The sequence below is a fragment of the Amphiura filiformis genome, chromosome 9 (assembly GCF_039555335.1).
Source record: "Amphiura filiformis chromosome 9, Afil_fr2py, whole genome shotgun sequence".
Lineage (NCBI taxonomy): Eukaryota > Metazoa > Echinodermata > Ophiuroidea > Amphilepidida > Amphiuridae > Amphiura > Amphiura filiformis.
In genome coordinates this window covers 51773239-51800742 of record NC_092636.1, presented here as the reverse complement: position 1 = coordinate 51800742, position 27504 = coordinate 51773239, and the positions used below count along the sequence as shown (strand labels likewise).

General features: G+C 36.6%; 1 protein-coding gene across 3 annotated transcripts in view; it reads right to left on the bottom strand.

The window, feature by feature from the left end:
- Positions 1-27252, bottom strand: part of LOC140161136 (uncharacterized) — a 51583-nt gene extending 24331 nt beyond the window's left edge. The window contains exons 1-2 of one of the 3 annotated variants that reach the window (XM_072184566.1): positions 26838-27252; positions 3232-3446 (exon numbers count right to left, since the gene is read on the bottom strand). The gene's annotated coding sequence lies outside the window, so the exon portion shown is untranslated. Of the gene's footprint in view, positions 1-3231; positions 3447-13893; positions 14201-17872; positions 18052-26837 lie in introns of those variants that run through there. The other 2 variants (XM_072184568.1, XM_072184567.1) reach the window with 2 other exon arrangements.
- Positions 27253-27504: the final 252 nt, after the last annotated feature.

The following is a 27504-nucleotide window of genomic DNA, read 5'->3' as shown; positions in this document are numbered from 1 at the left end:
GAGAGTGTCTGCCTCTCGTCTTTTTCGTCAAAAAACCCTCGTTTAGATGCATACATACTTGTAGACAAGCTTTTACGGTATTAGCGTATAAGTTTTGCGAAATCAATTATTGTTATAGAATGCAGTATAATCTTTCCGTATACATCCACTAGCACGCTCATAGACCAATAAACCAACCGGAATGATATAACAATTGACAGTTCTAAGTCAGAGGGACAGGTCTCTCTATATTTCGATTCCACAACCATACCTATTATCCAAGAAGCTTAGATAGAAAGGAAAGGAAACAGGATATGTAACGTATTGTTCCTTTGATGCTGATTTGATTTGCCGACAGGCTATTCCGAACAAAGGGGTTCCGCTATCGAATTGGTTACTGATCCGGCAGGATATTGACGCTTTACACAGCAGGCGAAATTCAATAAGTGACCACAATAAAGTCACGTGTAAGCGCACCACTTAAGAAAGTGGTACCATTGTTCTCACGTAGCACAGACTTCTGTGCTGTAATACCTGTATGATGATCTAAAGATTTTCCAACTGTAGTACCACGCTCGCTTCGCTCGCTGTTCGAGAGGCGTCACGGTTTGAGAACGGGCTAGTTCTATTCTCACGTATCTCAAAGGTGTGTTAGCTGTCGATGTACACTTCTTTATCTCTAATTTGAATTCAGTGTTCATCTTTTGTATTTTCTAAAAATATTTAAAAAATATACCTAAACTCAATGCTAGATCCCCATGTTCACACAAAGATGAAAGATCAACTCATGCGGATAAGAGAGCACTGCGAAATTGGCAACACGTGTTTCGCTCGGTGGACAGGCCAAAAAAAACCACCCAAACTTTATCTGAACACTGTCCTAAAACTAAGCAGTCTACGTCAAAATGGTTTCTATTGTAATCAAGTACTCTGCCAGTTTATCATACTGGAATAATAACAATCATTCAAGTTATTTATAATAGTAGACTGCAAATTAGTCTGTAACACGCGTTACGGAAACATGCGTTTCACTTTCACTATATATTGTTGATACATTATTTCAGTTGTACAGTTAGACATTTTGAAATTATCAACCAGTATCTGTTTCACATCATATCAGCAGATCAAATTCAGTAATTAGACCTATTTCTATTTTGAGTTGCTCTATACAGATCAAAAAATGTGTTGTGCATGTGATTATTTGCCATCACTGGCTCGAAAAGTTTCTGAAAAATAGTAATAATCTGATTCCTAAAATAAAATGCTTTGTTATCTTTAAGATTTTGTCACTCCCACCAATTCTTTCCTGCAGCAGAGTATGTACGAGGGGCAGTCAGTATGTTTTAAGAGTTGACTCGTGACGTCATTTGTGGATCGTTTTCATGGCATTTCTCAATGATTACATAAACACTGTACCTTTGTCTTTCAAACAACACATGTAAAAATTATATTACACACATGATTACGTAACAGCATTAGCATCAAATCAATGGTCTAGAGTCACCTGGTGAAATTGAGTCGTTTTTGTTAAGGGAAATAAGAGGCTGAAATGAGGTATTGTTGTATTTTCTATATTTTCTTGGGAATTAAAGAATGGAGAATGCTGCCTTTTGGAACAGTAATAGAACACAAACTACCAGTTCATTAAACCATGTTTGTTGGGCTGTAAAGGTTTTAGTTTATTTAAAATGCGTGGTCAAATCTGTCTTATTTTTGACAAAAACAAGGCTTTTCTTTCTTTAAAAATCTTGATATTGCCAAAAATAGCAAACGTGGAAATTTAATTTTTTTTGCCAGTACTGTTGACTAATCTCCAAACATTTAAACGGGAGTCTCCCTAGAAAATATTTGAATCCGTGATTAAAATATAACTGTTATTCTACCATTGTTACATTTATACAAAAAGTAGTGGTACAAAGAGAGGGCTATCGTTTGAATGAGAAGTTTATTTTTAAAACTTTTCTGTTCATTTCAGGTTGAGATCATCCATAAAAATTCTTATGAATATTTAAATTACAATTTTCATAGCATTTTGTAATATTTTAGACCCTATTTACACGGAATTTTGCAATTTTCGTGCATTTCCGCCATGTTGTATCGGTCATCCCACCTACACATGCGCAGATTGTTGTTTGATGTGCACCAGTTATCATCGCACTGAGTACCAGCTCTCACACGTGACCAGCCATTATATTTTAGTCTGTTTCATTTTGGAGATAATTGATGTCATTTGTAATAATTGCTTTTTCATTTTCGCCATTTTTGCAGAATAATTTCGCTTTCATTCAAGCCCTAAAGTTGTTGAAGTTTCCTGACGTCCCATTTCCACCAACATTTAATGACAAGTCTCATATTTTACCAAATGCAAACTGAGGACCTAGTGTTTATTCCTGCCTAAAACTAGCAACATGCACCTTGTACTTTTGCTGTTCTCGGACATTGTAAACACGTGTGTTTTCTGTAATTTAAAAGGCCCGCCTTTTTGCGTGATTTGGCAGTGTCCCTAGACTATTGATTTTATGCTAATGCTGTTACGTAATCATGTGCATGATATAATTTTTACATGTGTTGTTTGAAAGACAAAGGTACAGTGTTTATGTAATCATTGAGAAATGCCATGAAAACAATCCACAAATGACGTCACGAGTCAACTCTTAAAACATACTGACTGCCCCTCGTACATCACCGAAACACAAATCATTTTGATTTTCTTTACCGATTTCCATTACTTCACCCCTTACACTTCTGAGCAATTGTGACTGAAACACATGTACACTTTATGTGAATACGTTCGCAACGGAGGTGTTTTTTGTGACCCGTCATGCCAATTGAAAAATGGGATCGGAATTAAATTTTCAGGTTTTATACTTCTATCAAAGATACTTCAAATACAAGTGTTCAAAGCCCAAAAGCCTCAATAAATATTGAGGTCTCCTCGAAGTGTCTGAAAAGTCCGTCCACAACTACGGAACCAATTCATATTTTCAGTGATATTGCAATTTATTATCGAGTACCGGTATAGATCTTTTTCATCTTTTTAATTTGGAAACGTTTGTGTTATTTTGTAATGGCGATGTCCCATGCATAGGCCCTATAGATCATAGTATTTATTTATTTTTTAAACATAACAACAATTTAAATCAGTGTAAATGTGTACATGGTTTACTTGAACAAGAAATGTTTTAATCGCCGATCATAATGGATCATATGCTTCAGTCGATTGATTCAAAACTAGTTGGACAAAGTTCTTACCTCGTAAATATCAAACCACGAGATACTATCGAGGAGTCTTTCGTCTGAGAAAATAGCAAATACACACACAACCAAGAGAATGGCGGTAACTTTGAATTTCAAAGGCACATGCGTTGAATCGGCTCGCTTGGTTGAATTCTGGTCTTTGGTATCCATTTCTTCTGCGGCTGGTTAAAGATGTGCAGGTGCGGCTGGTCAACTCGGTGGTGTTATTTCTGATGATAAAAGTAAGTATAAAAGTAGTACCGTTAGGTTTCCTGAGCTCAATATGATCGCTAATATACCAAACACATGTGGGCGATTAACAAGATAAGTTTACACAGCTCTTTTCAGAGCCACCAACCTTTTAGTGAATAGGGGCAGTCCATAAGACGGCTCTTTCCAGAGCTACTGAATCTTAGGAAAAGGGGCACCTACTACAGCAGCAGCTCTTTTCAGAGCCACCAACCTTTTAGTGAATAGGGGCAGTCCATAAGACGGCTCTTTCCAGAGCTACTGAATCTTGGGAAAAGGGGCACCTACTACAGCAACAGCTCTTTTCAGAGCCACCAACCTTTTAGTGAATAGGGGCAGTCCATAAGACGGCACTTTCCAGAGCTACTGAATCTTGGGAAAAGGGGCACCAACTACAGCAGCAGCTCTTTTCAGAGCCACCAACCTTTTAGTGAATAGGGGCAGTCCATAAGACGGCTCTTTCCAGAGCTACTGAATCTTAGGAAAAGGGGCACCTACTACAGCAGCAGCTCTTTTCAGAGCAACCGTCTCTTTAGCAGATAAGGGGCAAATACTAGAATATCATAAGAGGTATCCAACGTGATACTCTGTAAAATTAATGTAGGCACAACAAATACAAAACGTTTTACATCAGAAACCTTATATTGTTGGATTATATAAAGGGTATAAAAACGTTTTAATAACATTCCAAAAACATTTTTGAAAACTTCATATACAAAATATTCTGACATGTTATTTTAAAATGTGTGCCACAAATATTTAGGCCTATTTTACAATAAAATTTTGACATTTTAAAAATGTATGTTTTTTCATATAACACGTTTTAAAACCCCTTTTTACCTTATTTATAACCCGACATATCGAAACATTTGGAATAAAACTATAAAACCATAAAATAAAAACGTTTATAACGTTTTAAGAACATGTTTGTGTCGTGAAAATTAAAACCAAATGTAAGATACTTCAACGTGAATCTTGTTATTTGTATAATAGGAGTGCTTGTAGGACAACACTACAGTTAGTTGCAAAATAGTTAAGTTAAGGTGACTGCGCTGGTGCTCTACCAATGAATTACTTTTCTGCAGCCAAAGTAGAGGTGTTTTTTTTAAAATTCTACCTTATTATTTCAGCTTATAAATGACCAGAAATCCTTCCTGACAATTGCTGGTAATATTATTATTTCATAATTGTTGAAAAAGAATCATGAAATTAAACTATTGACCGATAATGACCAAATACGTGCTTTAACGTCCCGATTATACAAATACAATACGCACACATGTCGTTTATCTCTTCCGGTAGCTTCCGGTCTGGCAGATAAAAATGCAGCATTTATTTATCATATTTATTTCGTAGCAAAATAAGTACAGTATACTACTTTTTATAAGAACACGATGAAAGGTAAAAAAAAAAAAAAAGGTAAAATTCTGTTTCTTCGTGTGTTTGAAATTGAATTGATCCCAGTTATGCCGAATGTTGTGAGCATTACATTCAGCTATTAGGCCTACAGAAAAGTGACACCCTCCTAGTTTTATAGAGGACGGTGTTAGACGCTCAAGCAATTTCGAATCCTCAGACAAATACTAGTTTGACCGTATTGAATACGATAATAAGCCAAATCGGCATTAGAAGTTTGCAATGCATTGTGGGACAGTTTTTGCATTTTTAGGACACTTTGTCCTTTGACCTATCAGAAATATTGGTTTTTGTGCATACAAAAATAATTTTAAAAAGTTTTACTAGAATAAAAACAAATCAAAAAAATATATTTGTTGTATAAATTAATTATTTAAATATTTCTAATGATATCATTTTTACAATAATAGATAAATAAATAATAATTAGAGAAATTTCCCCGATATGTCAGAGGTCAAAGTGTCCTAAAAGTGCTCTCAAAAACCGGAAGTCACAATGGCGATTGGGCTTATTGCTGTAGAGATTCTGCGGAATCTACATTTTAATGCAAAAAAAAATCAAGAATCAGTATTAATTTGTATTTATAAGCATTGGATTGGTAAGTAATCAATTACATTTACTTTTGATGTAAAATAATTTAAATCACTGAGTTCCTGTTAAACAATATTTTCATGAAGAAGTTGCGCAAGAAAATATATAATTTTAAGAGTTTCTCTCTTACGTAAGAAGAAGAATAAATCACATTCTCTTAAAAGGGTTACATGTACTTTCTAGGGCCTAGAAAATGCATGCAACCACATGCAACCAATCTACATGATCTAGGGAAAGCCCATTAGGTATGCGACATGTGGCATCGTGGATATAATAAACTAGAGCCACATCCTGGTGATAGTCTACTGATAGACCGTAAATTAAGTTGGGGGAGGTGGACCCTTGACCTTTGACACGACTCCTGCTAAATGTTCCAAACTGTTCCCTGGTGATGAGATTTGTTGATCAGAGCAAACTTAAAATTAGACTTTGACTTGACCTTTGACCTGGGATGACCTTTGCGGGTTTATACTCTCTGGGAGTCAGGGATTATTTTCCGCAATTTACAGCCCAATTGGAACAACTTAAAATTTGACCTGATCTTTGACATCGGATGACCTTTGCGGTTTTAGACTCCCCGAGTGTTGAGGATGATCATTTTCCCCGAGTTACAGCCCAATTGGAGTAGCTTCAAATTTGACCTGACCTTTGACCTCGGATGACCTTTGCAGTTTGGTAGGGATTATTTTACCCGAGTTAAAGCCCGATCAGAGGAACTTTAAATTTGACCTGACCTTTGACCTTAGATGACCTTTGCGGTTTTATACTCCCGGAGTGTCTATCCCCGAGTTACAACCCGATTGGAGCAACTTTACAAATTGCATTATGGGTAAACAACCACTTCACATTGCATTATGGGTAGGCTTACACAACCACTTCCATACCCTTACCAACAGACAGAAATGACAAATAAACAACCACTTCACATTGCATTATGGGTAGGCTTACACAACCACTTCCATACCCTTACCAACAGACAGAAATGACAAATCTGTACCATTTGCAGACCATTCGGACAAAGTTTGAAATTCAAAAATAATGTGCAGCAATGAATTCTGGGTAGACATTACGGTGCATGCATGTGTTACTTGAACTCTTTCTCTAGTGACTGCCAGAGGTATGTTTCCACTACTACTGCAGTTGAACACATGTGTTAGTAGTTTGACTCTCCTGACCTTATAACCCACTTAGCCATATTTCTGCCAACTCACTCCCCTAGAGTAAAGACAGAGATATGGTGATAGTCTACTGATAGACCGTAAATTAAGTTGGGGGAGGTGGACCCTTGACCTTTGACACGACTCCTGCTAAATGTTCCAACTGTTCCCTGGTGATGAGCTTTGTTGATCAGAGCAACTTAAAATTAGACTTTGATTTGACCTTTGACCTGGGATGACCTTTGCGGGTTTATACTCTCCGGGAGTCAGGGATTATTTTCCGCAAGTTACAGCCCAATTGGAACAACTTCAAATTTGACCTGATCTTTGACATCGGATGACCTTTGTGGTTTTAGACTCCCCGAGTGTTGAGGATGATTTACAGCCCAATTGGAGTAGCTTCAAATTTGACCTGACCTTTGACCTCGGATGACCTTTGCAGTTTGGTAGGGATTATTTTACCCGAGTTAAAGCCTGATCAGAGGAACTTTAAATTTGACCTGACCTTTGACCTTAGATGACCTTTGCGGTTTTATACTCCCGGAGTGTCTATCCCCGAGTTACAACCCGATTGGAGCAACTTTACAAATTGCATTATGGGTAAACAACCACTTCACATTGCATTATGGGTAGGCTTACACAACCACTTCCATACCCTTACCAACAGACAGAAATGACAAATCAAACTTACCAACAGACAGAAATGACAAATCTGTACCATTTGCAGACCATTCGGACAAAGTTTGAAATTCAAAAATAATGTGCAGCAATGATTTCTGGGTAGACATTACGGTGCATGCATGTGTTACTTGAACTCTATAGTGACTGCCAGAGGTATGTTCCCACTACTATTTTCACTCTCCTGACCTTATAACCCACTTAGCCATATTTCTGCCAACTCACTCCCCTAGAGTAAAGACAGAGATATCCACAGACCCACAGACCGAGAGCTCTGTGTTAGTAGTTTGATGCGTCTGGCTGGTTGGTGACATACATTTCGACTGTGCTATAGTGTATTTTTATGTTCAGTAGAACTAGTATCCTCGATATGCATTTTGCAAATCTTAGCATGTACTATACATGTAGTAGTTATGGTCCTGTGTCGTAAACTGGGGTACCTTTGTGTTACATGTCACAATTTGTTGAAAATCAGAGGTGGTGTGGTATAAAGTGCTGTAACATTTTTTCCATAAATCTGACAATAGTAAAAGTATATATTTTCGGATAGCTTATAATATAGGGATAATAACTTTTTGAGTTTCAAGTTAATATACAGGGTTGCCCAAAATATATACAGGGTGAAACAAAAAGAAAGTGCTTGAAAACTTGTCCATGTAATTTATCTATTTATTTTTCACTGAAATGATTTTAGCAATAATTGTGATATATTTGAATAGTATAATGACGAAGCTTTCACAAAATATACAGTTTGTTTAAGTTTTACCTAAAGTTAAAATATACAGGGTGTGCCAAATACCTGTACAAAATTTATATAAAATATTTAGATAACTGTTTATGTACACATTATTTGGCCAAGTATTAACAAATGAATACCCAAGTATACTCCAGAATGACTTGAATGTTGCAGATTACAGTAAAAATGTTAAATTATGCCATACAAAATTATACAGTGTGTCATTAAAAAGTAACAAAACATAATTTCTATGTAAAATTATACATGGTGTGATTTAATAGTAACGCAACAGGCTGAAAGAGGTCGAAAAAGAGGAAAGTAAGCCAAATTATAACGAGTCAATCAAAGTCGCTATCTTGGTACCATATTGAGCCCCATTTGTTGTTAGTTGGAAAGAATTTCAAACAAATTCATGTACAGACCTATGAGTTGTTTGACTAGAAAAAAAACCCCAATTATTTCAAAACCTTTTTGGTAATATTTGATGAAAACAGCAATGTAACTGTGTGGGGTTGGCGTGCCGACATTATGACAATAAATGACAAAAGTCTCGTTTCGCTTAACGGGGATTCCCTTACAGATTCCCTCTTAAAACATAAATTCCACGTATATTGTGAACGTCAGCGCATTATTATGACAATTATTATGACAATAAATCAAAATAATGACGACAAAAGGTTCATTTGAGACATTGCGACACTGAAACATTGCGAAACTGGTTAGGTTATGGTTTAAGACGCGGTATAGCTAAGTTTATAAGCATATTCAGCAGTTGGCCTAATTAAAGATGCGGACGGTATAGACATTGACCAGTGAACTACATTCATTGTGTTTGTAAAGTACAATCCACCTCATTGGTCAAATATTAGTCGCCTCTAGATAGAGTATAGGGCGTCCATACGTCCATCAATACCATAGGTTCTCGAATGTAAAGATTCAGGCTAAATAAAACTCGATATTGGTTGGTTATGTATATTATATTATACTTGAGATGCAGGTGTTTTAATCAGTCCACGTAAAAGGCAGTATATACAATAAAATACTGTGTGTGGTTGTATTTAGTAGGTAATTGGTATATGAATGTTTTGCAATTAGTTTGCTGCCAAGGTAAAACGTAGTTTCTACCTTTAATTAGCAAAGTATATGTTGCTTTTTGCCTTGGAGACCAGACTAGACAATTATTTGCGTGCCGATTTATGCATGACCCTGAGATTGAACTTAAACCTACTCCGAGACAATCGCTTGACGTTATTGACATGAATAGAAACAATGACGGTGACTTTTTCGACTCTAGTGCGCTTTATAGGCAAAACATTCATGAAGTTTATCCTTCCGTTGGCTTGCAAACAATGTCTTTTGAATCTGTAAAGCCCATCGAGCGTAAAAAATTGGAAAAAACTAAGAATCACATGTCTAGCGATGCCGACATAACCAGGCAATCTAGCTGTTTTTCAGTCTCTCTACTTCAAAGCTCTTCAAACTAATTGCAATAAGTGATCTTTAACTTCAGACATACGTCGTACCTTGTTCCTTACAAAATGTTTCATACAGTGTAATTCCAGTGTACTTGGTAATGCTTAAGCATGTCAATAACTAGGCATGATAATTGAAATGTGTACAATTTGCCCAATATACATAGGCCTATTAGAATTTGGAAGTTCAAAAAATAAAAAGATATATTTTGAAAAGATTAGGACCTATTTTGTGATACATTATACTATTTATACAGTGATTCTATATTCCTAGAGTCAGCAGGTTTACAAAAATGTATACTCTTGCTATTCTAGGGTGATTGGCTCACAAGATGAAAAAAATGTGTATGCAATGAAATTGCGCAACTTTACACTTCAAATTACTGAGTCTTGCATAACGACAAACAGCATGGTCATGTGACGTGCATTTTCCCAGATCTCGGAGGTTTGTAATTTCGCTGCCATGGTGAATCATCACAATCAGATCGCATCAACTAGGCTGGTTATCCCGAACGGGTCAGAGACCAAATATTATTATTTCAATTAAGGTTTGCTAACAAAAATTAACAAAATTACAAATGATATAGTGAAAAAGTGTGATTCTGCATAGACTTTATACAGTCCCTCCCCCTAATCTTCCTCCCCCTAATCCTCAACCACCCTTGGCACATTTCATTTAAAATGTCATGAAAAAATAATGAAAGATGATTTGAAAACAGCACTTTACATGAGTAATAAAGAATAAATTAGCTTAAATTTAAGGCCTTAATGAGCCTTCTGGGTGAAGAAATACTCAGGAGACAATGTTTTGTAATTCATACAGCACGTCAAAATGTAACAAAACCACCTTTTTGGATACCCCAGTATATTGCGCAGGACCTTATGCGGATTTAACTGAAGCAGAATGCTTTCACCGTCAATCTACGACATTAAACATAATCTTTGCTCAAACAGCATGAATGTCTCGATTTATTTTTTAAAGTACAACATTTTTCACGGACCATTATTTTCAATAAATTTGGTCACGTCTATATATTTGCGCTGATTAATTTTACTGGTGCTGAGTGGGGAATTATATTGTGTTTATGTAGCGTTCAGTGAGCGTTTTCTTAAGAGTTACAAGAAGTACCACCAAACGTAAATTAAATAAGTAACAGACTGACATTCAATATATACATTTTTTAAAGATTCGGCTCGGTTGGCATGTATACTATCGAACAGAACAGAACGGGGAAAGGAGTATCAATTGATCCGTTGAGTGGTTTTGACATCATCACAAGTGCACACGAACCCTACCCGTAAACATCAAAAAACATCAATTCCAAAAGCATATGTACGGGCAGGTATCCCACGTGATGCGATTGCGTCATCATACGAACAGTATAGGCCCCCGCGACGGAAACTTTGGCCGGATAAGCTACACCCGAAGGGTCGGTGGTTCAAAACCGCACCCGAGAAAAAGGTTTTCTCTTCTTCTCATTTCCTTCCCCTCGTCAAAAAGTAACCAGGGCGTTAGGGTTAAAGCCATATTATAACAGTTGCTGAGGAGAACACCCTCAATTAAATTATGATTTTTACACGATTCTAATGTACTTTAGTAAACAAAGATACTGTGCAAAAATCAAGACTTTAGGTGCTGTAGTTTTGTCAAAATCCGAGCTTTTGAATAAAATGCAGGAACCGTCGTTTTATTAATACGATGGAAATATTAGTCGAACACGTAGGCCCATGCAATGTTCATAACACATATTAAACACAGTATTAGAAGTATTCCAATTTTCTTGGCTTTACTTCACTTGTTCGGCTCAAAATTAAAAGTGGACATATCTGACAGTAAAAGCTAACATTTTATGGAAAATAAGTACGGTACTAATCCATTTTTACAGAAATGTTATAATATGGCTTTAAGTATTATTTTTGTGTAAATATCCATGCAGTAATTGGAAAGCATAACTTTTATCAAAGTAATCAACAAGGTAGATTTTCCTGTCTCTGGATGCTCTCACAGTTCACAATACTAGTAATTATTGTATTCATTAAATGCTAATGATGATATATTAATGATGCTGATATTATAATGATGATTTATAGGCTATACAGGGTGGTCCAAAAATAACTTTACCCAATTTTAAAGGTTAATTTGAAAAAGTTGAAAGAAAAAGTTACAAGTTGAAAAATATATATTATAGTGTTTCAAATTGTTTTTACATATTCTGATGACCATCATTCTGAGAGTATTTGGGGGAAATATGAATCAAAAATAATTAAAAATAAAATGTGGCGTCAGTTTAAGTCAAATGGTCAAAATTAAGTCTGCCACACGTAGCCCTATGGGTTGTGTGCATATAACAAAAGGTTAGCAAGTAAGCAAGTAACATACACTTATATAGGCTGATATACCATTTCATGGTTCAGCAAAAATTAGTGTTATTATTATTCCGCATGTCATATGTCCACTTTTAATTTTCTGAAGACCATTGTACTAGAACGATCGTATCAATCATTATTATTATAATCCAAGATGCAATGTTGCAGTTTGAATTGTGTTTGGCACTTTGCACTTAGCACAATGAGAATATATATCACATTTCAAATCTCATATTACCACAACATATTAATCACATTTCCAGTGAATGCTGCATTTCAATATTAAAACTCTACAAAGTTCAATGTAGCCCTTCATGCTAATTTTTTCATATTTATAACCATCTATATCTGCGATATGCTATTTTGAGTTGATTTATTTCACCGACGGTTATTTAAAGGCCTATATATATATTCAGTATCCTAGCATAAGTCTGAAAAATTAATATTGTTTATGTTGCCTAAAGTGAAGGATTAGTCATTAAAATTGTCATCAGGTATTTTTAATACGAAAAAAAATTGACAATAAAAAAATAAGTTAAACAGCAGCAGTATTGACGAAGTTGAAGCCCCATTAAAATACATGTAGCTATTTTCTCTACTTAAGGGATGTATAAAGGGCGGGAACCTGGGTTGGATTCCAGAGGGAGTGTGCCTGTAAGAGACACAGCCATCAGAAAAGGACTAGCTCAGATCGCGCGCGGAATCGAACCCTGGACATGTCGGTTCTGAAACTCAATGCATTACCACGATCCACGAAGCCAACTAACTATTTGCTATGAGAAGTTTGATAGTACTCCATATTTCTGAATAGAATAAATTAATACTGATATTTATCTAATGTACGATGTTATTCAAATAGACATTCCACATAAAATAGGAATATGTGAAATGGCTATTAATCGACCAATCAAGTTTTCAGTTTTCAAGTTATCAACAATATTAATAAACCGATGAATCATGGAATATTACTAATTACTTACTCTTCTACCAAATCAAGAAATAAGTCAGTAAATAAACAAATAAATAAATAGGCATAAATCAATAAATAATGCACAATGCATTAGTATTTTAGTTACAAAATTCCAAACCTTCTATTAATTAAAATTTTCTGCTATAGGCCTACACGCAAAGGAGCTGTGCTTCTATAAATATCCGCGCCTAATCAATAATGGTATTTCACTCCATAGTCAAACTACTGTGTGCCCTGTCGGATTATGTATTAACCAGCTGCTAAACCAATCGGTCTTTTATCTGTATGCTTTATAACAGATTAAGAGTGTCCAATCAAATCTATAACAAGGTCAGTCATTGGCCGGCTTTCTGATAGGTAGAGCATTATACAAAGAGATATCTCAAGCAGGTGACAATCACAGCACATGTTTGATATGACCAACCAACGTATCCATATTAGTATAGTATAGGCGTAGACGCAAGCTTTCATGCGGGAAATATGAAGACACTCTCGATAGTCGTGCCCTTTTTTGAGATATTGATACGGCGCCAAAGTCTACAGCTTTTCTAAACGCAGCTACGAACCCTGTTACTATATACAGAGGTAAATTATAATCTTGTTACAATGAATTCAAAGTAATCATATCGTAGAGAGACCCAACTAGAGGAATATAACATTAATCGTGAGCCAATCTGCATTCTGTTGCCTGCAAAAGCCGACGATCAGACTGAAATTCTAAAAGGAGTATTTCTAGATATCAGCGTTAATTTCACGGTAAGCTTAAAACGAATTGAAAACGATAAATTGCAGCCATAAAATATATTATAATGATATTAGTAAATCACCAAAGCGAATGGTAACGTAGGTATGTAGAAAAGAACTGTATCAACAATAACAAAGTATATATGTGGCCACAGATTTGTCTTTGGTAGGCTATGTCGCGTTTTTGAAATATCACCAAAAATATCAAATTTGGGGAAAACGTTCCAAAATTTAAAACATATATGAACCTTCCAAAATAAAAACATATTCGCACTCGGCGGCCTAGTCACTACCTACCGCTGTGATTTGGGGTAACTCGTCGCTTCCCCCTAGCTCTCCAGTTTACCTGTACACATTCCTCGTTTATGCAATTTGATATGTCTGATTATATAGCTCTTGATCAGAGCCCTCGTAGTACCTTAGAAGATCCAGTGATCCCCAAGTAAAATAAACCCAAGCAAGTATAGTATTAGTAAAGAAAATGTATATAGGCCAATCCCTGCCTGGTTTAGACCATTCTGTAAAAAATTAATACCACTCCCAGCAGTACATGTACATGTACAGAGCTTGCCGAAGGCAAGCTTCACTATTATAGGCAAGCTACATATAAGTCACCAACAAGGAAGTAGGACCACTATGCAGTAGGACCACTATGCAGTAAAGATCACTGTCTACCTAAGATATTGGTCTACAAAACCCATCAACCGCGAAAGTCCACTCACTATTAGTGTCAGGGGGCATATGGCATGGTTTTTCATTTTTTCTTTCAATTGGATGGAAAATAGGTTGGCTTTGGAGCAAAGCAAGTGTAATATGCTCTCATACGGTCCCACAAAAACACTGTGCAAACGTTGCTATCTGATTCCTTAAAGAATAAGAGTAATTATTATTATCAAGAATTGCGATAGTTTGCAATCATGTAAGGTAAAACTAGAAGTATAATAAATATATAGGCCTAATAATTATAATATAGCTATAGTAATAATAGTATGGTCAGGATCACGTTCAATGTGCAGTTAACATACATGTATAGCCTACATCATGTACCGGTACATTATGAACTTCATTGGATAACGAAGATAATGTGAACTTTGTTGACCTTACTTTCTCTGTTGTCTGACCCAAAAGGTCTCTACATAGTAGATTTCTTACAAAGTTGACTGCAGTAGCTAACAGTAAAGAGTATTACTTTAGATCAGGAACCAGTTTTTATGATACACTTTAATGTCACTAGGCCTATAGAGATCCAGATAGACCTACGTTTATATCCAATTTTTTCTATTTTAAAAATACCTACTTATGATAATTTTACTGACATTAGCAATTTATACATGCACAATTTACATTTTTTTACTATTTGGCTGAGATCACTAAATGGTGGGCTTTTAATATTAGTTTGCGAGCTTTAAAGTGTGCAGTCAGATTGGAGGCATTTTCTTTAGCCATAAAAATATGTTTAAAAAGGAAATAAAACAGAATCTTGGCGTAGACTATTTAATTCATCTAGTTGGTAAATCAAAAGTACAGACATTAAATCAAATACTGGAACTTGCGTTTCGTTAACACGACGTTTTGTCCGAAACCATCGGACATCATCAGGTGACAGATTCAGGTCGATTGAGATCGCAACTGAGCAATTAATCGATGCGTATATATCGTCCACCTTCAGAGCCTAGTGTACCTGCATTCTGCCACGGAACCTATTCCCGTTATAGACCAATTTGTGAGCAGTATTGGTTCGGTAACGTTACATAATATGACCTCGCCACCTGAAAAACACCCTGGATTTAGTGAATAAAATGGATGATAGCGAAATAATAACATCCTATGATGACGTGAGTGCTTTCCACCGGGTGCCGTTATACAAGTAGTAAGTGACAATTTTAAGGATTCTAATCTTGGCGAACGCACTGACCTTACTGTGGAACAGATTTGAACAAGAAGTTCTGAAAAAGTACCCCGGCAACCCCCTAAGCTGTGGTTGAGATACGTGGACGATACTTTTGTGGTGATAAGGAAAAGTGTCTGGACTGTTACCGCAACAGCGATGGCAGCCTCCACAGTATACAGATACTACTCACACAGACCATTACCTTCAATTTAGGTCCATCCACCCCCTTATGCTGGTTTCATACTACCCTGCCGCTTGCCGGCAAGCGGCAGGAAAGTATGCTGGAGGCTTTATTCACAAACCTGTATAGTTATAAACACCTTGCAGTACCGCGCAGACACCCTCATTAGCGACGAGGAGTTTAAAGCTGAGGAAAATATTAGCCCCTGCGATTACCCAAACCATCGACCATAATAACTCGATGCCCAAACTGGGCTTTCCAGAAAGCTAAGACAAAGAAAGAGCAGACCTTGACACACCCAAAAAAGGGCCCTGCTTTCAGACCTGCCAACCTACCAAAGTCAGGGGGACATTGAGACCAAAACCTTGTACATGTACAAAAACCAGGTACCGACAAAATCATAGACTTCAGGTGTGCAATACTTTTAGAATTCAGAGAAGGTTTTGCAGGTCTGAATTTATCACAATAGATTAAAGAGAATGCTATAGCAAATTTTAAAGTGACATTTTCATCATTTTCTGCTGTTCTTATACATTTAAATTTGCAATCACTGAAATTTTCAGAAAACAGGACTGTCCCTCATTTTCACTTTGGTAAACCCCAAATGAGGGACAGTCCCTCAAAATGAGGGACAGTTGGCACAACTTGGCAGGTCTGTGCATGCATTGTTCAGTCATCTGTAATAAATTTCAAAATGATATCATGTTTATTGAAAGAGCATTACGCTTGCACCTTTAAACTCCTAACATTTTACGGGGGAGGGGGCTTCTCTTTCATTTGACACTATAGGCGTACCTTCTTGGCATTTTGATATATGAAAAATATAAATATGAATACTGACCCAGGGTCTTATGAGGGTACTTGCGGGGAGGAGATCAGATTAGTTCAAGTGACCGCTTATAAGATTAGTTTAAGTGACCGCTTCAAAAGTGATCCCGCCTGGGTGGGAATCGCACCAAGGACCTAGCTACTATGGGCTACTTGCGGGGAGGAGATAAGATTAGTTTAAGTGACCGCTTATAAGATTAGTTTAAGTGACCGCTTAGGCTATAGGTTCGAATTGCAACCAGCCTAATTACGAAGCTCCCGTGCCAAATGCGCAGGTCTTGTAAACCTGGGGTCCTGGTTCTATTCCCAGGCGGAATCACTTTTTCTACTTGTCTTAGTTATTATTTGCGACGGCGAACCTGGTGAAAAATTATGTTTACTATATATAATTCCCGTCGATCATGCCTCTGTTTTTTCATGTTTATATTTCCTCTATATATTTCCTGTATACAGGGAGGATGGCAATTTATTTCTTGCATTTACGGCCCTAGCTACTATGGGCTACTTGCGGGGAGGAGTGACCGCTTAATATAGGTTCGAATTGCAACCAGCATAATCACGAAGCTCCCGTGGCCAAGATAAGGCGCAGGTAAATCTGGGGTCCTGGGTTCGATTCCCAGGGGGGATCACTTTTCTATACTTGTCTCCTTTATTATTTGCGACGGCGAACGTGGTGAAAAATAATGTTTAATACTATATATAATTCCCGTCGACCATTGCCTCTTGTTTTTCCAAGATGTAGTATCCGACTATCGCCCATCCATAGGCCCTACTGACACTTTGCATCGTGCAAACACTTGTTAGGGGGGAGGGGGCTGATGCAAAAAAGGGGGGGCTGAAAATGGTTGACCCTCCTAAGGGGGGGAGCCCTGAAAAAATGACCACAAATTTTCCCAGGAAAATTGAATTTATATGCTTTTCTATGGGGTTGGCCGATAATTTTCATGTCAAAAAAAAGGGGGGGCCTGAAATTGTTGAGATCTCATAAGGGGGCCCCGAAAAATTTTCGCGATGGCATTTTTTTGCATCAGACCCCCCCAACAAGTGTTTGCGAACGGTCCTTAATTACCCCCACAACACAATGGTCCAAACAGACATGACTAAATCTATGTATAGGCCTAAGTAGGCCTACTCAAAGTTGAACAAATTGATTTGCGATGTAGGCCTCCTCACCTCACCTCACAGGCTGTGTCACCCACTGTCGGATGTAGCCCTCCTCAAGTAGCTTCCATTTGTTTCTGTTCTGTGCTTCTCTTGCCCAGGTTGTACCCAAATAGGATGTGAGATCATCACGGCATCTTCGTTTAGTAGGCCTATTATAGGCCTATTATAGGCCTAATTATGGAAAATAAGTCAATTATGTAATAAACACTTACATTTCAACACAAAATGACTTCGATGCATGGATGATTATAATTATTTCCTCTTCAAAATGGCAGCATCAAACAGGTCATGTGGCGTGACTCCAATAGGGAAGTGTCTCTATAGAAACAACTTTTTTGGAGGGCTACGATAGAAATCTGAGACGAAAATGGCTCCAGAATGTAACACTTGCATTGAGTGGATATTGCATGCTCCAGAATAGTCTCGGTCCCAGCCGATTTGTGCTCCTTCGTCACTAAACAACAGACCGGCTGGGACCGAGACAAGTTCAGAAAACATTTGAACTTTGCACACATACATTTGTATATATACATAGCTATATACCACGCTTTTAATGTAACTACTGCCAAGGCAGGAAGAGAAAAAAGAAGCTCTTTAAGCCTTAAGAGTGTTCATAAATACAGGGTGAGTCAAAAAAGTGCAATAGAGCAAAGAAGTAAGAATGTAAGAACCACGTTGAACTTTCCAATTATTGGAAGTTTCTATAAATGCCACACTCAATAGTCACCTGTTGTGAAAAAATGAAGTCAATCACACCAGCCGTTTAATTTTTATGAGTCCTTTTGCTACGATACCCAATTTCATTATTTGTCCACGAGGTACCATGTATTTTGAATGAGAACACACAATGCACGATAAAGGCACCAGCTCTGAAACTGACTTTAACTTAAACAAGGTCGATTTTTGCGTTCTTTTAATTTCTTTTTCTGTTCAAACAAACTTTCTAACATTACTTTAAGCCCTTCATACCTCACTAGACTCCAACTTCAGTTTTTTTAAATCCCAATATGTTCAACTTACTGGATATTTTATAATTCACTCCACTTCAATTTGCGCGCATTTCATTTCGACATTTGAAAAAATCCGCCTACAAATGTGTATGTTTTTGATCGAGAATAAACATCTTTAAAGTAAAGGTAAAATGAAAATAACAACAAATAATGTTTCTTTTCCTTAAACAAGACCAAGCAAGGACAATAACAATTTGGGTGCTCCATTTTATTTCAGTGCCAATGAGGTTAAGAAAATAGCAGTTGTTCCAAATCTACCTTACACAGAGTGGGCTGACATTCAAATTTTAGATGTTTCTTGGACAAACATTAAAATTGGGTATAGCTATAAAATGTGTCATAAAAACAAAACGGTAAATGCTAATTCCTTGGTTTTTTCACACAAGGTTACTAATGGATATATCATTTATAAAATGTTTTAAAACTTAAAAGGTTCAAATCGGTTCTTTAATAAAAATGGATTCTTTTCTCTATTGCACTTTTTTTTTTTTTTTTTTGTACATTGGTGGTGGTGGGGTGAGGGAGAGTGCCAGACCAGTTAAAAAGTTTGGGACCTTAAAAGAGGGGGGACTAAAAGGTTTAAGAGGAACTTCGAAATGGGGGCCAAAATGTTTTCCGCTTTAAAACCCGATATTTTCCAACGGCTTCGCGCGCATTGAGACTCTCAATATCAATAAGTTTTGGTTTTCAGTGGTTGTGCACACATTTCTATTAATAACATAACATTAGAGATGATCAGCAACATCATGCACTATCCTATGATAGTTGCAGAGGTCAGTTTCAGTCTTTGTTGTTAGTCCAAATTACATCTACGTCACAATCTGGGTAGATCTAGGAAACACTGGCATTTTTATCATAGAAATTTATATCTCTACCCCGAGATTTCTACAAAGTAGGCTACAAACATGACTATGCACCAATCTGGTCAAAAACTGGGAAAATACAACTAAATAAAAAAAAATTGCAAATAAATTAGACTTCTTTGGGCGTAGGCCTAAATTGTGCACTTCAGTTTACTAATACTATTTCTCATTGCGGAATTATTTTGTCCACATAGCCAATGGGTAGATTTACCACAGGGCAGAGTTAAGTGGGCACAGGCCCGGTATAGCATTCATTTCTACATACTTACAAAGTATGATGTTTTGCATAACTTTTATTTTGCATAAAGAAACACCGCACGATGTGTGTTGTATTAAAGGGTGCATACTACCAAATTACTGTCCCTCATCATTTATTAGACATTAGGATAATCATCCCTGAAAACAGAAACATGCAGTAATGCAGCGTACACTTAAGTGTGAAACATGTGTTTGATGAGGTATTATAATACTAGTCTCAGGTTTGAACAAGAACACTAATCTATGCAGGATACACCCCGCGCAGCCTACGCTTATACGGTAGGTCTGACCAAACACGGAGAAGCTAAAGGTCACTCTGTATATTTATCTTCTACCTGACCAGCATGCAAATCCCTCAGAATTTAGACAACCGCAGGTCAAGGCCGTGTATGTGTTGTTCGGTATCGGCCGTTTTAGGGGCAGAATGGATACGGTCACTGTTCTAATATAAAGAACAATTTATATTAGGCCTATATGTAGCCTAATACTTAAGGATTGTGGAGACAGATACAGATATTGCTAATTCATTTGTTACATACACTATCCGCTATATTTTCAATTTTAACTTTTAAAGTTACCAATCATTGTGACATGCGCCCTTATTCACAAACACGAACTGCACGGGGTTTCCCAGCAAAACTTATATTTTTTCATAGTGACCGTAAAGTATGAAGTTTTGCATATGCAAAACTACATAATTTGCCGAAGTATGTAGTTTTGCATATGCAAAACTACATATTTTGCCGAAGTATGTAGTTTTGCATATGCAAAACTACATACTTTTGGAAAGTATGTGATTTTGCATATGCAAAATATCATATTTTGCAAAGGTATGTGGTTTTGCACGCAGCACCGGGTACCATGAAATTTTCGTCATTTGACCTATTCGACCCTAAGGCACCGTAGAAAAATATGACAATTGATTTTTTTATTCCGTGTGATAAGAGGAACAATTTGAGATATATTACAACATGGTGGGACTATTTTTAATTTTTCCCCCACTGTGACCTTCGACCCCTCGTGGAAACCACAGGGGCATAGAAAAAATGGAACCAATCAAATTTTATCATTTCAGGTACTAGGTTTAAGGATGCCAAAAACATTGGTTCCACTAATGTAGGAATATAAAATCCCAAACCCATAGTGCCCTGCACAGTGCCATCGACCCGATATTTTCATGGCAGAAATCACCATGGTGGTAGGTCGAATCCACTAGTTCTTCAACAGCCACGCATGGCCATTTTGTTCCAACCTGTTTAATAGTTTTGAGACTATGGGCCGAGGGACGTCCAACTAAGGCTATTGTCTTGACAATAGTCTGGTCACTGACCTCTGCAGATGTCAGTGAGCATGGTGAGCCTGGTATGTCATCTGCTTTAGACTGCCTCCACCAGTGGTCTACCCTGCGCTAGTACCGTGTTATATTCCGTAACTATGAATGTTGACGAATGATGGCAGCAGTCATTTTTTGTTCTGCACATATAAAATCTGAATTTTTGTCAGCTTTTGATTTCAAAACGCACGGTTGAAGTTCAATACGCTCACTTAGGATTATCATGTTTCAACACATATTTTCAAGTGCAAGCCTTACATTTGGTTTCTTAAAAACCAAAAATGACGGTAGATATTCATCATTTTCTACCCCGTATCCAAAGATCTATCGTCTGAATATCCAATACACCACTCTACGCTAGTGCACAACTCGGCTGCCCAATTCCCCTAGCCCACCTGGAAAGGACAAGAGCGCGAGCGGTTACTTCAAATGATCTCGTCGCCACCATGTGGTTTAATCGTTCAGGAATTCTAAAGAGACGGTGAGACACTGCGTACTAGTACTTTATTGTCCCCTCAACAATGTAGGATTTTTATTTTGTTTGGTTGTTACTAGCAATAGGGTAGTTATCATTCATAGGAACGAATAGAAATGTCAACACTATTTTGTATATTGTTATATAACGGCGTGCAATCCGTGCATAGCATAGCAGATACACGTGTATTGATTTAGTTTCCCTGCCTGTACAATATAATTATTTACCAGGCGTTGTCGCTGTGCCATGTACTACCCGGTAATAGTTGGGAAATATAATTCAGGGTTGGCCATACTGCCAAATACTAGTAAATTCATAACCATCCAAAAAATACTGGGGAATGCCATCATACCGCAGAGATGTCATTTAGCCCCACTCAAAAAGCTTAAAATTTTGTGAAAAAAGCCTTAAACTTTTGGATTAAAAGCCTTAAACGTGCTGATGATATATAAAAAATTTAAAAAATAAGTGTGGAAATTATCACTTAAAGCCCTTATAATATGAAACTGGTTAATTTTTTTCAAACCTGATGGGTCAACAGAACAATTTTGACCATAACATCATATAGTTAGGACTTTAAGTCCCCCAAATAGAACTCCATGTTAAACAGTCAAAATAACCAGTGGGTTTCTTTCATTTAACCTTGTTATTTAGGACAAAAACCCTTCCCGGCAGTTTTTTCAGCATGTTGGGTAAAGAATAACAAAATTTAATTAAAATTTGAAGGAAATACCGTAAAAATTTGTTTTGTTTTTTCCTTTTAATTTATAAATATCTGTAACCAGATATTTTTGATAAAAAGAAAAAAATGAAAAAGTTTAACAAACTATCGTAAAAATCGTTCTTGTCCAAGCAACTCGCTAATAGGCGCATATGCTAATTAACATTTTTTTACGGTACTACGGTAGCACATTATGGTTTTCTCATGCTGGAAATACTGTCAACTTAAATATTCTTAGTAAATACCTGGTCAAATACTGATTTAGCAATACTTTTATATTCTAGAGATATGGCTTTGTTCATGTTTGATTAATTACAAGCAAAACAGATTTTAATATTTTATTATCAAATAATTTCAACGTGCATATTTAGGAAAAAGCCACTCGACCAAAGTTGGTTTAATTAAGTTTATAAATTTCTCTAATCTGTAAGCAGTGGGCCCTATGTATGTCTGTGATAAGACCTGATATATTTGGAAAATGGAATTCTTTAAATTTGACCATAGAATCTATGATTTGACGTAGGCCTATTAAATGTCGTCCCTTTCAAGCATTCATGCAAAAAGAACCAAGCGGGTGGGCAGGGTGGACGAAGCCCATGCACTGTAAATCCAAATGTTTAGGATTTCTGTAACACTTTTTAAACACTTCAAGGTGTTTAATTTTTCATTTACACAGTAAAGGTATATAGGACACCTAAACACCAAAGTAAACACAAAGTTAACACAAGAGTAAACACATGAGAGTATTTAGATTCTAAACATTCAACATGATTAATTTCAAAATTGTTTAGAAAATAAACACACCAAATGTTTACAAAGTAAACACATGTGCATTTACTTTCCGAATAATATGAAAGTAAACATGTTGAATGTTTAGCATCTAAATATCTCATGTGTTTACTCTTTGTGTTTACTTTGGTGTTTAGGTGTCCTATATCTTTACTGTGTAAATGAAAAATTAAACACCTTCACTCAGTGTTTAAAAAGTGTTACAGAAATCCTAAACACTTGGATTTACAGTGTGTGCCCCGAGGGTTCATGGGCTCCGAGCAAAATGAAATAAGGGGTTTAGCTTGAGGATCAGATGGACAAAAGTAGAGACTTCGCGTGCCTGAAATTGTAACACTTAGGCCTATAAAGTGCAGTGCATGCAGTGTTTTGATAACACTAAAGCTGGTGGTTTGTCCTATTGTACCAGATCTAGATGGGCTCCTGTAAGATACGGCAGTTTTATAAAATTATACGCCATAATGATACTCTTCAAATTTAACATTTCATTTTTGTGGTATTTACAATATTAGAAGCCCCTATGTCGGAAAATCATGAAAATTGTGTTACCACGTTCAGAATAATTTAAGAAAAAATGATTTAATATTGACTTCATCAGGCGTAGTACTATAAACAATTGACATTTTTTGTTATTGTCATGACTAATACTATAATAATGACTAAGTTAATACGGATATATTATGGTGAATCTCAACATAAGGAAGTATATTTTATCTTGGTGTGTAGAAATTTGAAATATAAACTTGAAGGGAACAACCCAAAAGTTTGAAGTCATAAACGTGTTAGGAACTAGGGAGCGTAGGTCAAAAGGGCCGATTACGTTAGCAAAAAGTAGCTATTTAAAGCCATAATGTACGATCTTTTGAAATGAGTTAAGGGATTGGGGTATGAACGTTTGGACAGCATTTATTGTGGGACATCAGAGCGTGTTGAGGGTTTCGACAGTATTTTTTATGGGACATCAGACATATCGAATTGCATTCTGAATACGAAGAATGTCCTTCTGATATCAAATAATTTTGTTTTTTGAAATTCGCAATGTAATACACATTTTATGGCAAATGATTAAAAATTGATACCGTATTTTGATATTTAACAGTACTCGAAGTAAACTTTATAAATCTGATGATTTATACTTAAAGTGTATGTAGGTGGGATGAAAAGCCGACGATCAATTGAAAATTTTGACCTTTTGTATTGAAGATATGGATTTTTTCCCAAACACACACACACAAAAAATAGGTCTTTTGGGGAAAAAATCCATATCTTCAATATGAAAGGTCAAAATTTTCAATTGATCGTCGGCTTTTCCTCCCAGCTACATACACTTTAAGAATATATCATTAGATTTATAAAATTTACTTCGAGGACTGTTATATATTAAAAATGTGAAAAATATCAAATTTTAATAATTTGTCATAAAATTTGTATTATATCGTGAATTTCAAAAAATGAAAATTATTTGATATCAGAAAGACATTCTTCGTATTCAGAATGCAATTCGATATGTCTGATGTGCTCTCATTACCCACAAAAAATACTGTCGAAACCCTCAAAACGCTCATTCCAGATCCCTTAAAGGGGCACTTCGTGATCCACAGCCTCATCCCCCACTTTTCTCAAAAAAAGTTGAGATTTTTATATCACTGGAAACCTCTGGCTACATAATGTTTATGTACAAAATATTTCTTGCAGATTAATTCGTTTAGCAAAGATATCGTGAAATTTGAATTTCGTTCTGGTGCACCAGAACGAAATTACAACGTAATGTCTATGGAGCAGTGTAATACACATAATCATGCATAACTCGCAAACGCAATATCGGAATCAACTGAAATTTTGGGAATATGCTTTTTTCGTGGATATGTACTGAAAAATGTCATAAAAAGAGGATGCTAGGATCACGAAATACTCCTTTAAGTCAATTTGTTTTTTCCAAAACTGATTGTTTTGGCATATTTGTAATGTTAACACATGCCAGTCCCAACTTAAACACGTAATTTGGATTCAACCAAATTCGTTGTGTTTTTAGGACAAAAGCAAATTTGAATTAAAATTCCCCATTAGAAAAAACCACAGTTAAGGTGGTACTACACGTACACCCCTTGATAAATCTGTGACCATTTTTGCATTTTTCTCAAAAAATAATAACACACTGGTAACAAAAGTTATGTATACATGTACTATTTTAGTATATTACAGGGGCAAGGAATCCAGTTACTACACTGGAATTCAGTGACTCAAGACAAGCGGTACGTTTTCTATGATAAGAAAAGAGGTACCGATAGAATGTACCTCATTTCTTAATTTGTCTTGAATCACTGAAAGTTCAGTGAAGTAATTGGATTCCTTTCCCCTATAATTTTTGTTACCAGTGTGTAGTTATTTTTGAGAAAAATGAAAAATTAGTCACCAATCAGATCAGGGGGAGTAGTACCACCTTAAGCGGCTGAGATATTATGAGTGAGTTTTCTGTAAAAGTTACCTCAATAGTTTGGATTGATTAAAATTATCAGAAAACTTTCTGGCAAATAATAATCAAATTAAAATTTGACCGAATTTAATTTAGTAGGCCTATTTAATTTAGTTACGATGATAAAAAATATGGAATGAGTTCCTCTTCCATTTTTTTGCAGTCATTAAAGTTTTAAAATTCATAACCATACATTAAGACTTTAGCAAACATGGAAACATATGAATTATTTTACATAGTTTACAAGCCGTTTATAGGATTTCGTCGACCTTTTGGGTTGTTCCCTTAGGGGCTGTGCAATAATTATGAGGAGGGGGGGGCAAGTGATTTTTGGCACACATTCTTGGGGTGCCTTTTGAATAAAACGCTCTAAAAAGGCTTATGAGGAAAACCGTACGGAAACGCTTAAATATGCAAATTTTCCTGCTCGCTGCACTCGCAACATATAGGCCTAGCCCTAGACCATTGAAGGTTTGCAAATTGGGATCCCAAAATTTGGCATGTGCAGGGGGGGGGGGGCAAAAAATTTTTGGCGGGCCGAGGGGGGGGGCAAGTGATTTTTGGCGAGCCGTTTGGAAATTTTACCCTCCCCCCGGAGCTCAGAATTATTGCAGCCCCTGAGGGATAGGGCTAATAAAGGAGATGTTAAAAGGGGCCTTGTATTGCTCCTTGTCCATATGGGCCCCGAGGCTCTTGCTAGATACGCCCCTGCTAATAATTTCTTCGCAACAACAGGTTTTCCGAAAATCCAAAAGCTGCCCACCCAGTAAATTATTGTCCCTGATTTGAGGGCAAAAATAAATTAAATTGCCCACCCAGTAAATTATTCTTATTTACCTCCCTGAGAGCCCGCCTGAGAGTCAATAACTTTATGTCCATACCACTAGGGCCTACTATTTACTAGTAGTGGGCCTAGTAGTATTTAGGTCATCAAATTCAGTAAAGTTTGATTGGATTCCAACAAATAAACGATAACCGCACACGTCTGTCTGGTGGGCTGAGCCCCTGAGCCAACCAACATGACCAAATGAATCAAAGAGGCTATATCATGTGTATAATTATGGTTTGTCTCATATCCCTGCTCTGATATAGTGCAATAGCGTAAATAAAGTGTTGACTATTTATCGACAACGAACATTATTATTATTATTAACAGATTTGAAATCACTATGTTATGCTAACAAAATCTCGGTAAAAATGTTCTCAATGATAAATCATTTTTACTCATATGGAAAACAATAGGTAGGCTACTTACCTTTTAGATACTAGTGCAAATTTAGCTAGTATACATGTAGGTAGCCGGTTGCCGCCGCATCATTCATGAACTGATGACCGCCTTGCGAGGTGCTTGATCATCGTGCATACCTTGAAAAAGCTTTCATATTCGATATTATATCTCAATATTATTCCAAGAATGAGCATAGTATGAACTTGACGGCTGCAGACATTTGTGTTCGTCTGTGATCACCATGATGCTTGAGTGAGAAGACGTCTTAGGAGTGTGAATACATGCATATACCCGCGCACATGGTATATACATATAGGCCAGTCTGCAGCTCATATATTAAATGGCGGTACATGCACAAGTCGCTGTTAATATAAAACCTGTTAGTGTGGTGGGTGCACACACTATGGGACGCGACGACGTTTACCCGCAAGTTATAAAAATTCGAAGACTGTATGTACTGACATAAAGTCTAGTGACTAGGGCACAAACGTACACGTACAAACCCTCTGATCACCTGTGAGACGACCCCTCAAATAAATACTAAATAGGCATATAAATAATTATTATGTCAAATAGATGGATCCTTCCTTTTCCTTTCCGGTCTTTCCTTGCACGTCTCTGGTCAGACTGAATCGAAACTGCTATTTCTTTCAATTCCTTCTATTTCGGGTCCTTTATTTTCATTTTAAATAGT